Source organism: Corvus brachyrhynchos, unplaced genomic scaffold (assembly GCF_000691975.1).
Source record: "Corvus brachyrhynchos isolate BGI_N302 unplaced genomic scaffold, ASM69197v1 scaffold305, whole genome shotgun sequence".
NCBI classification, from domain to species: domain Eukaryota; kingdom Metazoa; phylum Chordata; class Aves; order Passeriformes; family Corvidae; genus Corvus; species Corvus brachyrhynchos.
In genome coordinates this window covers 1,955,280-1,970,944 of record NW_008239284.1, presented here as the reverse complement: position 1 = coordinate 1,970,944, position 15,665 = coordinate 1,955,280, and positions in this window count along the sequence as shown.

The following is a 15,665-nucleotide window of genomic DNA, read 5'->3' as shown; positions in this document are numbered from 1 at the left end:
AGGGAGGGTGGGCAGGCCCTGGCACAGGGTGCCCAGAGAAGCTGTGGCTGCCCCTGGATCCCTGGAAGTGTCCAAGGCCAGGCTGGACAGGACCTGGGCTAGTGGAAGGTGTCCCTGCCCATGGGAGGGGGTGGCAGTGGATGATCTGAAAGGTCCCTTCCAACCCGAGCCATTCTGTTATTTTGTGATTCATTACCCACTTAAACAGTGGAATGATTTTTGTCACAAATTCACAAATTCTCCATAGGCAGAGTGCCTGTGGATGTCATTTGTGCCCTCACTTTGGGGATCTTCAACTGCTTTGAAAGGAGCCTGCACTGAACTCGTTCAGAGCCCACCTGTCCTCTCTATCCTCACACTGGCCAGGAAAACAAAGAGCTGAGAAGCAAAAACCATCAAAGGGCAGAATTTCCAAGTAAGCTTCAAAACAGGTGGCATGAATAATAAATGATATTGAAATAAGGTCAGATTTTAGCACTGGACAGTCACAGTCTCCAGCAGACCCTCAAAGACATCATCAGATGTAGCCAAATCCTGCCCACCACCTCCTTATCACAGCCTTTATCTGTGCCACTGCTGGGACAGCAGCATAAGAGGTTTTAGCTACGTTTTGCTGTGCAACTGCATCCCAAAAATATGTTGGGGTGTGTGAACAGGACCCTTTCCAGCAGAGATCACACAGCTGCAAGGCCAAAGATCCCTGTTATTCTAGGGCAGGGCTCACCTCTGTGAAGGAGTTGATGTTCCAGATCTCAAAAGAACTCACTAACTGTCAATACAAAGAATTTCCATGGCTCTGGAAATTTTTCCACAGCAAAGATTCTTAGAAAATTTCTGCTACTCTGTTATTTATATTCTTCTCTTAGCTGATAAAAAGGGATGAGTTTTACAATCTGTTCAGAGCTTTATAAAGTATCCATATTTATTGGCAGTCGCCAATTCAGCTGTCACGTTCCTTTTGTGCTTAAAGTGTGTTTGGAAGTGCTCAGTAAGTTGAGGGAAGTCACCCCAGCCAGGCAGGAACACTCATGGGAAGTGGAAAATCCCTGGAAGTCAGACAGGACTGTGCCCAGTGCAGAGCTGTCCTGCCTGCTCTGGCAGGGACCCACACAGAGCTGAAGGTGCAGCCTGAGCCCCTGGCAAAAGGGGAAAGCACAGCCCAAAAGTCACTCCCAAAAATATTTCACTTGTTAGGAGTCTCTGGTATTTGGCAAGTACCTTTAGCTTTTATTTTCTCTTTTTATTTGAAAGAACCAGACACTTCTATGGAGCCTTTGGGGATGTCTGTACTGCAGCTCAGTGCTGGGAGAGCAGTTTAACCTTGGCTCAAGATCTCCTCAGTCCTGTGGAGCTCAGTAAGGGCTTCCGACTCTCCTGGGATTCCAAAACACACCTTCAGTGTCACCTGGGATGGGAGGCAAATGTTAGTAAAGAGTCTGTATGGAAACTTGGTTTTCTGTGCCTTCACACCCATTCACATTCAGTCTAAAACCAGTTGGCATCAGCTGCTCTCACCATTTTAAAATTGCATTTTGTCTGAACATCAAACCACGTTACCTGTCTGTTAAAGGAGATCAAGAGGCTGCAGTTGTTTGCAAGAGCTCTGTGTGATTGTGGCAGTTTATGAACACCTTCACAAGCTGTTTGTGACCTTTCCCCTGGATCCCAAATTCAGGCTGAATGAGGAGACAAATGGCTGGGGGGACAGAAGGTACCAAGGACCTGCTCCTCTACCTCTCATCTCCACTGCAGGCAGGAGGAATCAGAGGGGTTGAACTGCACAAAGAGTGTAAAATGAACGAGAAAGGATATTTCTCCAACCAGATTTTGGCAGCAGTCTGGTGACAGCTGCACATCCTGGACAGGCTTGTCCAGGGCATGAGGGTCCAGAGATTGCTGGGAGAGCTGTTGGTCCTCAGGATGACAGAGATGTTGGCCTCCTCCCCTCCTTAACCCTGCCGGTTTGAATGTAGGCCTTTGCTCCTGGAAAACATTGTTTCTGTGGATAATGATGCCAGCATCTGGTGAGAGGGACAGTTAGGTCACACGATATGATATTCCATGATTATCCAGCGTTGGGAAGTCACAGCAAGAGCCCAGTGGTTTCTAATGTGTTGGTGTGCGCGGTCTCAGACTCACGTGACCTTGGGGGTGTCACCTCATATCCTTTGCCCACCCTGTCTGCAGAGTGGAAATCATTGGATCCTCCCAACAGGAGCTGACTTCAGGATGGGTCTGTGATCAGGAACTTTCATCCCTGGAATATAAGTCACCATCATGTTTATGCAATCCTCAAAACCTCTGGTGCAGTTTGCATTTAGCAAGGACAAGAAACCGTTCAAATTACTCTCAGTCTCTGAGGAAAGCTGGGTGTCCTGCTGTGCCCAGCCTGCTTTCCAAGCCAAGCTGACAGAGGGCATTTGGAGAAAGCTTTGTAGAACAGCCCAGACTGTTGACATTTCTCCAAACAGACCCATTAACCTGGGGAGGAATTTGAGAATCGCACACTCCGAGTCCTGAGGGTCCCGAGCTACATTTTCAGTGATCGCATTATTCATATTTCCAAGGTAAAAAAAACACCCCAGCAACGAATTATGTCCGGCCTTGTGTTTCCTCCTTCTGTACAGGAGGCTGCACCTCTGCATTTCTGACGGCAAATTTGACCACACTCAGAAAGTTTCTGTCTCCAGGTGGAGTTCAGTCTATTGACACAGTTGGCTTTTTACAGCGCGGTGAAACATTAACCACTTCCTCTCCTCCTCCCAAACTCTTGACCTGTCATTCAGGGGCAAAACTCATTTACACCAATCAAAACCTGAGTAACGACCTGTTTTTTCAGCCAGGCTGTTTTTGATTTACACCCCCTTAAGAGCAGAATTTGCTCCTGAGTGCTCTCCTTCCTCTCAGCCTCTTCCTGCCCAGTTAAAACATTGGAGTTATTGTAGCTCCCACATTAAATCCCAGCAACCTGGAGGTCAGGCAGTCCTAGACCATTGTGGTAAATATATCAACTCACCCTGAAATAGATCTGCCTTTCATCAGATTCTTCTTTAATGAGGTAAGAGGTTTAATTTCATGGTTAAAAAAATAAAATGAAATAAAAGACGTGATACATGAGCAACTCCATTAGACTCCGCAAGGAAATGGGAATTGCCAGACCAGGTCTAGACAGCAGCCCAGGCAGCATCTCTGAAATGGTTAATTATGGAACAAATAGCTCACTTTGAGTGCTGCCTTGAGAGAACTCCCTCAGTCCAGAGTCTGGAGAGAAAATTCCCTTTGTAGTAACTGCATCCCGTTCATTCTCACCTTGGCAAAGTGCACTTAAACAAAACCAAGGTGAAAAGGACTGGAAGCATAAAGGGAAAGTTTTGTTGGTTTTTTTCTGGGTTGGTTTTTTTCATTTGTGTTTTCTTTTATTTTTTTATACATTGTACAGAAAGTATTAATTCCCTGGATTGCTTTCAGAAGAGAAATCCTAAAAGACTCTGTTGTTCCTCTCAATACTGCTCTTACACCAATTGCATCCTTTGCAGCCAGCTTCTGGACAGGACATGAGTTAAGCTGGAAAACCCAGAACGTTCTGTATGTTCCCTGCTCTCACTACTGGGCTGTTTGCTTTTGTCTGTCAGCCGATGTAAAGAATGTAAAATAATTTTTTCCCCTTTGCCTGCAGGTTATTTTATTCATCTGTACCACAGCTCTGGAACAGGCACAGGTGCCAAGAGTCACTTCCAAGATTATATTTTAACAACTTCCTCAAGTGTCTGTTAGCCTGGAGATGCAAATTGCTTCACTGAGGCACTGCTTGTTACTCTCTCTGTACTTATTAAATTTCATTTCTGGATCTGAGACCCCCTGAATCCAAGTCTCTGCTGTCTGAGCCAGCTGCTGAAAGGAGTAAATTCTATTATGCTGTCCTTCCCAAACTGTAATGTCTTTAAACATACCCAGCTCACAGCTGAGAGCCCTAGGGAATAAAAAGAGAATATTTTCTATTTTTCCCAATTCCTTGTCTGGCTGCCTCCTGAGGAGTTTCTTACCTTGATGTTTTCCAGTGTTGTAGGACTGTGACACCTCCACTAAACCGGACATCGGCTTGCTTATACCTGCTCCCACTCTTGACTCATTCAAAACCTTTATTCATCCTCCTAAATGTGAGTGTTGAAGTGAGTAATGTTGCCCTTACACTGCTGCCTCTGTGCTGGAGGCAGAGTGGGTGCAGCAAGGGTTAATCTGCCCTGGCAGCCCTTCCCGGAGTGCCTGAGGTGGGGGAGCAGGGATGGGAGGGGGCACAGGCAGGGAAAATCCCTTCTGGCTCCCGGGATCCTTTCTGTGCTGCCTCACCTGAGGGAAGAGCAGGGATTGAACAGCTCCTGTGGTCACTCGCTGGGGCTGGGCATCCTCTGCTTTGGAGGACAATTTATTCCATTGTGGCTGCTCCCAAGGATCTGAGATGCTCCAGCTCACTTCCTTAGAATGTCCAAATTTCGGAGGTGGGCTCCTAGAGTGGAGGACAGTGCCTTTCCTCGGGAAGGGAAGCCCCCAGCCCCATTTGGCAGTTCTTTGAACACACAAAATCGTTGCCAGATATGTTTTCCTCCTGGCTTGCCTTGGGATGGGCAGGCAGGGGAACACCTGGGGATAACTGGGACCAGGGATTTGTCTGCAGGTAGCTGGGCCAGGCAGGAGCCCTTCTGCAGGGTCCACACAATCTCCAACATCCGAGCCAGCCCAGTTGGGATCGGGATGAATTTTTCACACCTGTTTCTCCGAATTCAATCATCATAAAAAATTCCATGCGAGCTCAAAGAAGGCAACATTCCAGTAACATTTTGCTTTTACTGACTGAAGTTTCCCGTAAGATGGGCCTCTGGCTATAGTGTGGAAAATGTGTCCTCACTCGCTTCCCCCTCGGCCCTGGGCGGACCTATAGAGAGTCTGCTTGGGTTTTCTCCCTGCCAGGGCTGCCCTGGGGGCTCGGGGATGGTTGGTCCCTGAAGTCAGAGCCACCAGTGTCCCCAGCAGCAGTGGGAGTGGGGACTCTGTTCCAGGGGATGTTTCAAAACCCTGGGTCAGTGCATTACACAGCAAATTGGGAACAGACGCTGCTCATGTAGACAGAAGAAAAAAAAAGAAGAAAAGAAAAGAAAAACAGAAGTCATAATACTATCAGAGAAATATGTGTGAAGTCCCCAAGTGCTCCTGAAGCTTGGCCAAAAGCCAGTTTGAAATCCCAGACTCCTGATGTGTAGAATTCCGAGTTTCCCACCCCACTACTCCTTTTTTTTGTAGCTTATTTTTATTTAGCAACACGTAGTGAGATACAAACTTTGCTGTTACCATGTTGAGGTTGTGGAAAACTACAGTAGGAGGCCATGGGCTGAATTTGGCTATAATTGACTGGAATTCATGACATGGGAGTATCTTTTGTTGGCTTTACAGAATGGAATCACTTCCTGGCTGTAATGAGCTATCTTGGACACGATCATTTTGGGATAGTAAAGCCCTGGCTGTGACACGAGAGCTTCCAAAGCTCCTTGCACAATGGGCTCTGTAAAAAGCTTTTAGGGGAGAAATGAAATATTTGGAATTTGATACCTGTGGAGGTTCTGACTTCTCTCTGATCTCCAGACATCAGTTTTAGCCTTGTGGGAGGCACTGCCTTTGCCAGAATAAATGCAGTTTAAAACAACAACAGTACTAAAACCCCTCGTAGGCAGATGTTTGTCCTAAAAAATATTTTAGATGAAAAAACTTAACTGCACTCTAACAGATCAGGGCCATTCTGGAGAGGAAAAATTAAATTAGAGATCTTATTTACAGCAGCAGGAACTTTTTTTTTGTTCGACCCACATTTTAGTTGTGTGCTTCTTTATAATAGACAGAGGTTATCATTTGCTTAGGACAATAAAAAAGTTTATTTCACCCCTTTACAACAACAAGATTTTTCTGCTCTGTCTTGGTCATTTTGGAAAAAGATGTAATTAAATTATTGATACTGATCTGCAATATCAGCAGGGAAATGAAAGTCTGTTCTTTTGTGACAGAACTTGTGCATTCAGTCAACTTCAATGCTGTAAATGAAGTTTAGGAGGAGTGTTTGTACAGTGCTATCATACCACTGGCACTCCAAAAATATGGGGATAAAAGGACTGTATTCAGAATAAAAGCAGCTTACACGATGTCTATTGTTGCACTGTCATAAAACCAACCTTGTTTAAATGTGCAATGATTTGGATTATTCTCCCATGGAGGTTTGCTTTATTTGCTGGCTCTGAAACAAAGATAAACTTAAATCTGGGCTAAGAAAGGTGGTGATGAGCAAGACAGAATGTTCAAACTAAATTTGCTCTTCTGTTGATGTTGAGAGAGCCCCAAATTTGTGAGGAGGTCGTAGGGTGATGCTGGAGTTTGGAGAACGCAGAGAAGGCAGCTGATAGAAGGAGAAGTCAGTCGAGCCTTATCCTGGTTTAGCCTGGTGTATATTTTTCTTTTTCTGTGCTATTTGAGGGACTCTGCTCTCAGTCGAAGCTGGATGTGAAGAACAAAAGGATTGGTCTGGGCTCAGTTACAAACTCACATTTTTTTGCTCAATTCATGACAAATTCATGACAAATTCTCTGTCTCATTATTCTTTTTTTTTTTTCCCCCTCAAAATTCTTGCTAAGCCTGGATTTCCAAAGGCCCAGGAGCGACGTCAGCAGTGAGCTCACACATCTGAAGAAGTCTGGGGTTACAGCTGTGTTTAATAAAATCTGAGTTAGCTACAGAGTATGTAAGTAAGTTAAATCCCATCTGCTTTGAGGTTTCCCTTTGGTCCCAGAAGAAGCCAAATGCAGGATATGAGCAGAGGTGTCCAGGCTCCTTCCGGAAATGCTGGGGAAAAAGGCAAGGAAAAAAGGGCTCCCTCTGCTCCTTTGGTCTGGTTTGGTGACATGACCTCAGCAGTGAGCGGTGAGGGGAGAGCAGAGCGAGCTCGAGTCCCCCTCAGCGCCAGGGAAATGGGGTCAGAGCTCTGGGAAGAGACAGCAGCTCCTCTGCCTTTGCTGATCCCATAGAAATCCCAGATAAACTGGGCAGCACCAGGATCTGGGCTGGAAGGACTGTGCTCCCCTCTCTTCACGCCTGGAGAGGAGCAGCTACCTCAGTCCCCACATTTCTGAGGGCTCCTGTGAGTGAGGGGGGATGATCATGAGCTGGGTCTTGCCAATATTTAACAACTTGGATGCAATATCCCAGATGGGCAGGGGAAAATTTGGATAAAAAACAGAGGAGAGAAACTGCTTAGAACCTTCCACTCAAAATCAAGATTAAGCTGGGAAATCCAGTGGAAATTCCCACAAGTCTGCTTTTCCTTGACCATGTTTTTTGCCGTATTATCAAGCAATGAGGAAATAATCAGGGAAACGTAGCTGTAAAAACCTCCTTGTTAGTAATTGAGGAAGCCAAAATTATATTTTAATAATATGCATCTTTTGTTCCACCCAGCCCCCCTCCCCCTGCTCACAGACCTGAGGTTCTGCATCCAGACTTTAGTTCTTCCTTGGAAATGAGCACCTCAGTTCTAGGTCTCACACAAAACTCGTGTACCTGTGCTGTGCTCACACAGCTCTGCTGGCTCCTCCTCTGCTCTTTCTGGGCCCCCTTCACCTTCTGCTGCCTGCAGAGGCTGAGAAACGCAGAGCAAAGCTCAGTTCTCCATCAGCCACATTCCTGACTTTCCCTTGATGCCTTGAGAGGCCTCCTAGAAACAGAGACTAGACAGGAGTAAGGGAATAAAGGCAGGTATTTATTTGAAAGGCCTTCAAAGGTACCCCTGGGGAGCCAGAGGCCACTGCCAAGATGGAGCCCAAGATGGACAACAGGTCACGAGTTCTTCACACTTTTATAGGTTTGGTTCATTGGCATAGCAGGGTTAATTCTCCAATTAAAGCTTCAGTTAATGATGTAATTCCCCTCAGCTTGCCCCCCTTTCAGAAGCTTTTGGTTTATACTTTTTGGGCCTAGGGCAGTCTGGGTGTCCTTGGAGAGCAGGGCCAGAGAGGCTTTGTTATGTCTGCTCAGCACGAGAGAGCAGAAGTGAACAGGCTCCAAGAAACTTCAGAGTGACACACCAGGCAGTGCAGGATTTGAAAAATATAAGGGTTAAAACCTAAGGCATCACCCTGATGACTTTATCTGCTGGATAGGGGAGTTAAATATCCCTTTTATTTTTCTAATCTATGACCATGATTTAACACTTTAAAACAGTTTCAGGATACACTTTGAAGACCAGAGACTTCAGTGTCTAAGGCCAACACAAACAGGTTTTGAGTTATTTTGGGATTCTTCTCAACCACACCTTGAGATTCTCAGGACTTGCATTGACAGCTTCCTTCTGGGGGAGATTTCTCTTTTTACTCAAAGGACAGACAGACAGACAGACAAGTCCCTTCTGCTCTTATTGAATGGAATAAAAACCATAGAATCCCAGATTGGTCTGGGTTGGAAGGGACCAGGCTGGATGGAGCTCTGAGCAACCTGGTCTGGTGGAAGGCAGGGAGCCAGAGTGAAATGAGTTTTAAGGTCCCTTCCAACCCAAACCACTCAGGGATTCTGTGGATTTGCGTCACGTTTTCTATCAAGTGGATGCTCAGGTGTGCTCACATCTGTCTGTGCTGTATAATTATCCACCCTTTGGCCTTCATTAGCAGCAGGAATCCTCTTCCCTCTGGGGCCTATGCTGATTTTCATCATATGGAACTTGTTTCTTCTGGAATGGACAAGAACTACGGATTTTTGCCTTGCTGTTTTCTGTACTTAAGCTTCAGTAGGGAAACTGTGCCTGCAAGACATTTAAGGATATATTTAACATGATTAGCTGCAATTTTGACACCAACAATCTTTAAAACATGATTGCAGTCAAGTGCATGTAAGTATTTTGGGATGGATAGGAGCACTTGAGCATTTTTATGAACTCAGGCAGTTAGAGGGTACAAATTGGTGTGGCACAGGAGAAAACCTTTACAGCAGCTGAGTTGTTTTGCCTGTGCCATCTATGGATTAACCACTCAGGAGTGATGCTAATGGGCTGATAAATCTTTACACCACCCCACAGAATGAGTTTCATTTTCTCCCTCTGTCCTCAGCAGTTTGATGTTTTCTTCCTTGTCATTTCTCATACTTGGTGCATATCTAAAGCCATATTTTGTCTCATAAACTGCTAATAAATCTACTGCAAATATGATCAAAGGCAAAGAAGTCCCTCTGTGCCACCAAGTCTGACACCAGCAGTTCGCATGGAAAGTATTTCTGTGCTGGCACAGTCATCATTGTCTATTTATTCTTTTGATTTTGATTTTTCTCGAGGGAGTTTTGCCCAGAGATTATCTTTGTAAATGTTTGTGATATCACTAGCAACACATTTTTTGCCTGGTGATTATCAGTGTGCTGATGCACACTGATAAAATAAAAGGACTTTTATTTTATGGATCAGGAAAAGAGAGGCTCAAGGTCACCAGTTCAGATGGCACTCGGGTGCCCTGGCCCCATTCTCAGGTGTCCCACAGCTTCTTCCCACTGGTGTGATCAGAGAGCTGAAAATACCTTTATTAAACGCCAATATTTGCTCAGTTACCACTTGTTTGTCATTAAGCTCATGGTCTTCCCAGGCTGGCAAACACAGCTGATGCCTTCGGTTTTAACTTTTATATTTTTCAAATCCTGCACTGCCTGGTGTGTAACTCCAAAGTTTCATGTGGCCCATTAGCTGCTCTTCTCTCACACTGGTCAGACATAACAAACCCCTCCAGGTTTCCACCTCAAGGACCCCAGGCCCAAAATGTGTAAGCCTCTGAAGGGGGGGGGGGCAAACTTGGGGTAATTACACCATGAACTGAGGTTATAATTGGACAATTAACCCTGATATGTAAATGAACCAAACTTATAAAAGTGTGAAGAACTGGTGACTCGGGGTCCACCTTGGCAGTAGCCTCTGGCTCCCCAGGGGTACCTTTGAAGGCCTTTCAAATAAATACCTGCCTTTGTTCCCTTATTCTTGTCTAGTCTCTGTTTTTAGGTGGTCACTTCAGGCAGCACAGCCAGGATATTCTCAGCTCTTTGGAGAGGCTGAAAGGACTGCACAGCCCCTGTGGATCTGCTCCCCAACAGCTGCTTTCTATTTCTTCATTTAGGGAATGAATGCAGCCCTTGGGAAATGCCCTGGTACAAATAATAAATACAAATACTAGAGGAAATTTCCTTTTCCTTTTTGGAGATCATCTCTAAAAAAATTCCAAAATTGTTGAGTATTTTTTCTTTGGAATATAGTGTTTGGTGTGCTATGTAATATATCAGTGAACATTATGGGGCTTTGACTTTGCAGTTTTTACTTCTGCAGCAGCTGTAAACTTGCACCTTCAGTCTCTGCATTTTCTTTAGGTCAGACTTCCCCAAGGCTGGGAATGAGCTTCTGCATTCTCTAATTCCAAACCAGTGGCCACCTTTTAACGTGCATTGCAATTGTCAGGATCAATCCATCCCCAAATTAACGTTGGCTTCAGCATGGCTGAATATGGTCTGACCAGTGCTGATAATAGTTCGGAAAGGATTATCAATACATAATAAGAAATTGTAATTATATCAATTATATAATTATATAAATGAGTGTTTGCACTGGAAAAGTGGCCAAAAGTCTGCAGTGCTTGGAAGTCCTCATTCTGTTTGAGTCATCACATCAGGGAAGGGGGAATATTAGTGTAGAAATAACGTGAATTATTGTAAATAGGTATTTAAGACAACAATTGAGATGGTTTGTAGGGAAGTAACCTGAAGTGCCTTCTTTAGTGGCCTTGAGGGGTCATAAGGAAATGCTCTCATAAAAATCAGTTTGTTTGCAAATAATTGTCAAATAAAAAGCAGCAAATGGTTTTCTGCAAATTCCTGGGAAATCAACAGACAAGTAGCAGATAATGTGGTAATCCAAGAGCCAGAGTTTGAGCAGGATTGCTGGAATATTGCTCAATATGAACCACAATTAACTGAGCTGTATTTGGCTACAGCTGTAAAGGAATGAAGGCAATGCAGGTGGAAAGACAAAAGCATTTTGATCTTGATTCTCTGCCAGTGAAATCTTGTGAAGATGGTCTGGAAAGACAGAAAATGTAGGTTTTTTTATACTCAGTGAAAAAGGAACAAAATGTCTCCAGAAACTGACCTAAAATCATCAGTCTTAAGGGAGCATGGAAAGGATCTTTAAATTTCCTTAAGGATCAGCCCTGTGGTACCAGAGTCTCTCTTTAAATCTTGAATTTTTGTCTTCCATTTGCCATTAAATGAGTTCTTTTGAGCAGGATGATTTCCTTGGGACTCAGCTGGGGCTGTTTTCAGGCTCCTGGCCTGGCTGTCCCCTCTGTGCTCACATCCCCGAGGCTGCCAGAGCTCCAGGAGCATTTGGGCACCACTCCCAGGGATGCCCAGGGTGGGATTGTTGGGGTGTCTGTGCAGGGCCAGGAGTGGGATTTGGATAATCTTCGTGGGTCCCTTCCCACTCAGGATATTCTGTGACTGTATGATTCCATGCTAACATGAATTTAAATGAATAAATACATGAATAAAGGTATATATATAAATAAATATATAAACATATAAATAAAACCATGAATAAATACACTTCCTTCCGGCCACAAGCACTGAATGCTCCTAAAACCGTTCGAGCCTTGTTGTTCACGTTTCAGGTGTTGTATCCCAGTGGCTCACTGCATTCCCATCTGCGTGTCCCTGAAACTGGCTGCGCTCTGTGCAAAAGATTCTCAGGCTCCACCAAGGGTGGTGTTAATTCACATTCAGGGCAGCTTTCACTCTCAAATGTGCTGCTACAAAGCAGATTATTCCTAGGGCTGGGTGAACCAGCACAGGTATTAAATTGGAACTAAATCTAATTACCTGCGGTGTAACAATTTTTGTCCCAAGGTAATAATGAGGATTTTTTTTTTGCATTTCATTAATATTTCCCCAAACAATTAACTGGTCTCTTTTGGGCTTTTATAAATATCAGTATATTCCTGGATTTATCATTTATGCCTTTCCATAGATCTTTAAATTTCATCCCTAACACTGACTTGCAAGCACATAAAACCACAGCAACAAACTCCAGCATATTCAGCTCAGTATTCTTTTAATTTCTCCCTGTTCCTTTCACTTAAAAAAAAAAAAAATCAATTTTGATCCACATTTATTTAATGAAAGAGGGCTCCGCAGGGCACAGAATCCAGCACTGGTCCTGCTCGTTAAGAGATCAGAACCTGGAGCCAAATTTCTGATTAAAATGCATTTCCCCTGTTCTTTCATGTTATCATTTGTTGCTGACTCAGTTAATGGTTCAATGTTTGCCACAGACTGTGATTAAGGACGGGTGAGCCCAAAAAGATAAAACAAGAACAAGCCTCAACTCTTACCTGGAACTTATCTCCCGTGGCACTTTTTTTTTTTTTTTTTTTAAAGTCAGGTAAGTGGGTGGTGAATTATTGGGGAAAAAATTAGTTTAACTTTTGATTCAGCAGCTGTTGGTGGAAAAACTGGCATTAGCAAATGCTCCCAAAATAAATCCCACAAGTTGCCTCTCACAGTTCAACTTTCTCTTGTGCAGACTCATGTGTATGGACAGGGAAATAAAGTGTTTTTAAAATGTTTGTGAAAGAACAACTGAAATAACAGGTTCATTGTATGAGGAACTGTCTTTTCCTGGGTTCTGATTTTATTGGAAAAATTGTGTTACATCTCCCATGCAGGTTTTGGTCCTGAGCAGACTCTTCATTGAATTAAAAATCACCCATAAATCATGGAATATTCTGAGCTGGAGAGGACGGGCAAGGATCAAGTCCAGCTCTTAAGTGAAGGGCCCATGTGGGGGTCAAACAGCCCCAGGGTTATTTCACACCCTGAATTGGGGCAGGGCTGACACAGGAGCAGCTAGAGAAGATTCTGGGAATTGCACACAAAAATTGGGGGCCTCCTCACAACTATTCAACAAGCCCACTGCCTTTGAGATTGGTGGAGATGTCCAGAACAAGATCAACTTTTAAGAAATCAGCACTCAAGGAGGGTCCAATGCTTTTAGCAGGAATTAAGTGGCATTTCTGACCCTCTTTCCAACATAGGCTCATTTCTTCTCTGAGGGCATGACTGTTATGAAACACAGCATGTCACAAAATTAACACAGAAGTTGGAAATGGGAGGTCACATTTGGAAAAGACTAAAATTCGTGCCATGTGCTGGGAGAGGTGTGGGAACTTGTGCCTTCTGATCAACAACTCAATATGATTTCACAGAAGCTTCTTATTGTTTAAAATACCCCAGTGTTCACACAGCTCACAACTTTGACATCATACCTTACTTATACATTCTACCTACTTACCTTTTACTACTTATACACATCACTCTACTTATACATTTTCTTACTCATACTTTTTACAACTTCTGCATAGCCCAGTACTTATGCACTTTACTTACCCATTTTACCTATTTTTACAGGCTACTCTACTTATACATTTTACAACATATCCATAATACAGTCCATATACATTTTGCAGCTGCTGTGTGTGAGATCTCACATTGCTTGATTGGTGTCTCTATTTTGTCCATGAGCTCCACACACACTTTTCTGATAACATGATTGGTTTTAATCCAGTGCAGCACAGTCCTTTTTATCTATTCCTTGCTGTCTTGGTATTTAGTTTTTCAACTTCTTTTTTCCCAGTTTAGCACAGTTTACCTTTCAGTCCTTGATGAATTCCTGAGGGCTCTAACAGGTGGGGCTCCCAATCCAGGCAAGCAGAGTCGAGATGATAACAGCAACAAAACCCATCCAGTGATCAGCAGCCAAGTTAGTCCAGGAAATCCAAACAAGACAGCAAAGGCCAGGGAAGCAGATATAAACCTGTCCCACCTCTCACTTCTCTCCTCTAGCTTTCAGACTGGAGCTTAAAAGCCCTCTTGGGGCTGATGTGCTGCAGCTGAAGGTGGAAAGGCCAGGTGAAGCCAGTGAGGGTAATTCCAGCCTGGTGCCACTCTGAGGGCTCTGGTAAAAATAACTAAAGATGGTTTGGCTGGGGCACACTATCAAGGTTCAAATACTTTACAACAGGAAGGGAGCTTGGGGTGAGCTCAGTGGTATAATCAGACATAAGAGAAGGCACACAGGGGGTCAGTGTTATACATGGAAGCCACTGCTAGGAAATCTTAAGTAGCTCAGTGAGCAAAAGAGCTCTGTATTTTATGGTCTTCTAAAACAGTCAGAATTTCAGGGTTGGGGATACCCCCATCCTTTTCTAAATGTGTGGGATTGGTTGAGTTGTCCTGGTAGTGCTTTGAAGAAGCAAAAAGGAAAAATTCTAAACCACAGAACCATGGATATCCTGAGCTGGAGGGACCCACAGGATGATTGAATCCAGCTCCTGACCCTGCACAGACCCCCCAACAGCCCCACCCTGGGCATCCCTGGCAGCGCTGTCCAAACGCTCCTGCAGCTCTGGCAGCCTCGGGGCCGTGCCCATTCCCTGGGGAGCCTGGGCAGTGCCCAGCACCCTCTGGGGGAAGAACCTTTCCCTCATCTCCAGCCTGACCCTCCCTGGCCCAGCTCCAGCCGTTCTCTCATAAAGTGATGTGCCCGTGGAGCCAGGGAAAAGCCAGCTGGGAGGAGATGTGTTCAGAGAGGAATATGATCCGAAATTCCCAGGCAATCAGTTTTACTCTCGTGAGCAGCTTGGCTCCTGAGCAGGATGCCAGGAGCAGAGGTTTGTGTTCTCCTGGCCCTCAGAGATGTTTGGGTCAGTGTTGCTTTCTAAACCATCCAACAGAAGAGTGATCTCATCTTTTATCCTGGAAGACAGACCTGAAAGTTCAAGATTAATCTTCCTCTTTCCTCCTCTGTCATCACCCCCCCAACGACAGAACCGAAAGGAAGCAGAAACCCAGAGCGCAGAGGGCTGGGGTACAGGCAGGGGAGAGCTGGGGTTTTAGTGTCAGGTAGGAGGGAAATCGGTGCTAATGAGAATCCTTTAACTGTGATCTTCTCTTTTATTGCCACAAGCCTCAGGTTCAAGGGTACTCAGAGACAACAAAGAGCCCTGGAAAGGTCCCAGCTGAGCGCTCTGTGTGTCACTGACAGCTCCGGGACTGGAAGCAGAGAAGCCCTGAGCCTCACAGAAGTGCTTGGGTTATCTTTACACACAGACAGCCATGTAATCACTTTTTATCTGATCTGAGAAGAAAGGGAATCCCTCCTGTGTTGTCCTCTTCGGGCTTTTCTCTCTCCTATTTCAGGGGTTTTTTTTTTACAAAGACTCAGGCTACGACTCTGCTCACTTTTCTCTTGAATTTCCCACTCTTCTGCCTGCGGCTCTTCAGAGCAGAAGCGCAAAAGGATGCAAAAGGGATCACAGGCTTGAAAAGATGGGAATATGCCAGATCCTCTGTGCAAATCTGAATTTTGCAGTTGATTCCAGTGCAGTGGGGTCTATTTACACCGAGATTAAACCCATTAATTTCTGTAGGAGTCCCTGGAATTTAAACCCTGCTTGTGATTCCCCTGATTTCATGTCACCTTGCTACTATTTCACAACGTTAAAATAGTGGGGGTGAGGGGATTAAAACTCCTGATAATGCACTCTGCTGATGCTGTAGGG